The 2683-nt window shown below is 37.6% G+C and overlaps 1 pseudogene; it reads left to right on the plus strand.

Moving 5' to 3' along the window:
* The first annotated feature begins 1603 nt into the window (after positions 1 to 1603).
* On the plus strand, positions 1604 to 2143 carry LOC123391534 (annotated as a pseudogene).
* The last annotated feature ends 540 nt before the right edge of the window (positions 2144 to 2683 follow it).

Genomic DNA, 2683 nt, shown 5'->3' on the forward strand with positions numbered 1-2683 from the left:
TCCTGATCTTAGGGTCCTGGGATCAAGTCCTACATTAGGCTCCTTGCTCAGCAGGAAGTCTGCTTCTCCCTCTGCTTGTGCTCTTTCTCTCTCTCTGACAAATAAATAAAATCTTCAACAAATAATTAAGTAAATAAAGTTTGAAATGTTGAGACATTAAATAATAGCTTTTAGTGATAGATGTATATTAAATTTAAGTAAAGACAAATCAGGGATGCCTAGGTGGCTCAGTCAGTTAAGCATCTGCCTTTGGCTCAGGTCATGATCCCAGGGTTCTGGGATCAAGTCCCTCATCAGGCTCCTTGTTTACCAGGGAGACTGCTTCTCTCTCTGACTCTGCCTGCCACTCTGCCTACTTGTGTTCTCCCTCTCTCTCTGACAAATAAATAAATAAAAGCTTAAAAAAAAATCAAATTGCTGAATAAAAGAAAAAAAACTTTAATTAAAAATAGAACTACTATAGGATCTATCAATTCCACTTTGGGTGGAACTGATTGCGCCACTGAGGTGCCCCTCTAGAGTTTATTTTCTTTTTTTTTTTTTACAAACTGAGGGTTGCTGGGGGGAGGGGGTTTGGGAGAAGGGGGTGGGATTATGGACATTGGGGAGGGTATGTGCTTTGGTGAGTGCTGTGAAGTGTGTAAACCTGGTGATTCACAGACCTGTACCCCTGGGGATAAAAATACATGTTTATAAAAAATAAAAAATTATATTAAAAAAAAATAGAGCTTATTTTCTAATTAATTGTTGCTAGTACATTTGAAACTTGCTGATATCTATTTTGCTTTGGATTAACTTCACTATCTTATTGTTCACTATAAATCCTTCTTCATTTTTTTCCTCTTTGATTTTCTAGTAAGACCTCACTAGTGTTATAAATATAATTTGGAGCTCTCTTTTCCAAATATAGCTCTCATTTATGTTTTTCTGCTTTGTTTTAATCAGAACAACATAAAACAGTGCTACCGGCCAATCTCATTTTTCCTCCATTGGTTGATTTAATAAAATATTCTTCATTGAGAATGGTGCTGGCTTTTGTGTTTTACAAATACTTCATTTTACAAATACTTCGGGTATTTATCCAGGAAAATAAAAACACTGATTCAAAAAATATATACATATATACTCCATGTTTATTTCAGCATTATTTACAATAGCCAAGATATAGAATGTGTTAATGTTCATAAATTAGTTTTCATATTTTATAGGATCAAAATTAAATTGGGGTGTTTTTTTTTTTAACCAACAAAAGAATTTACAGTGTTGCTAGCAGGCTAAACGTAAGAGTTTTAAAATTTTAAATGTAAAATATTGAGTGAATAAAAGATCTATATATGTCAAATTGATGTGGGGAACAAAGACAAAAGAAAAAAATTGAATTCCCTACAACTTACAGCCCATTGACAAGTCCTTAAGACAGGCAGAGTGACCTTTGTCTAGGAACTCAACTGCCTTGATGTTAACACATTGCCAAGGGCAAAAGACAATCTTACCTTAACATCATCCCAACCTCCAGGATCCTGTAAGTCTACTATTACATATAAAAATTCCTTTGAACTTTGGTCTTTTGGCTCAGAGTAGGCAGAGGTACAATTGACTTCAGTCATCCTGAATCCTGGTTTATCAGACACCAGCCGCCTCAACCATGCCACCCACATTCAACCCCAATGAGATCAAACTTATATTTCTGATGTGCACCAGTGGCGAAGTTGATGCCACATCTCTCTGGCCCTGAAGATCAACCTCCTGGGTCTGTCTTCAAAAAGCGTTGGTGATGACATCCCTCCTAGTGACTGGAGGGTCTGAGGATGACAGTAAAACTGACCATTCAGAATAGACAAGCCCAGATTGAAGCAGTACCTTCTGCCTCTGTCCTAATTATCAAAGCCCTCAAGGAATCATCAAGAGATAGAATGAAGGAGAAAAACAGTAAGCACAGTGGAAATACCACTTTTGATGAGATTGTCAGTATTGCCTGGCAGATAGGGCACTGATTTTTAGCCAGAGAATTCTCTGGAACCATTAAAGAGATCCTGGGGACTGCCCAGTCTATGTGCTGCCATGTTGATGGCCATGACCATCATGACATCCTAGATGGCATCAGAGTGGTGCAGTGGAATGCCTGGCTAGTGAAAAACTATAAAGGAAAATATTTTAATAAAGGATCATTTGACAACCAGAAAAAAAATTCCTTTGGAAATTTCTCCTGTCCTTCAAGATACATGTTGGCAATCATCCTCCAAGCATATGGCCCACTGATATACATCTGAAGGGTCCCATAACTAAGATTTTATTAGACAGTAATAAATCACCTTTTCCTAACAATAGCTAGCCCCTCAAGGTCCTAGAAACCTCACTTCTAAAATTCAGAGACTTACACTATCCCTCATCCCCCTCCCAACTTGAAAGTATATAATCTGCCACCCCTCACAACTCCAGTGCAGCTCTTCCTGCCCATAGGTCCTGTCCCTGTGCTTTAATAAAACAACACTTTTGCACCAAAGATGTCTCAGAAATCCTTTCTTGACAATTCACTCCAAACCCCAGCATTTCCACCTCAAAATCTCTTATAAATCTAGAGAAGTTTTGCTCACTATGGTAGTACCACAATGCACAGATAGAAAAGTGAAACAGAAAAAATATAAAAACTTACTGCAAACAAAAGGAGGAGTTAGCAGTCGAT

This window comes from Mustela putorius, unplaced genomic scaffold (genome assembly GCF_011764305.1).
Source record: "Mustela putorius furo isolate JIRA1106 unplaced genomic scaffold, ASM1176430v1.1 tig00000238_pilon_pilon_pilon, whole genome shotgun sequence".
In the NCBI taxonomy this organism is placed as follows: Eukaryota; Metazoa; Chordata; class Mammalia; order Carnivora; family Mustelidae; genus Mustela; species Mustela putorius.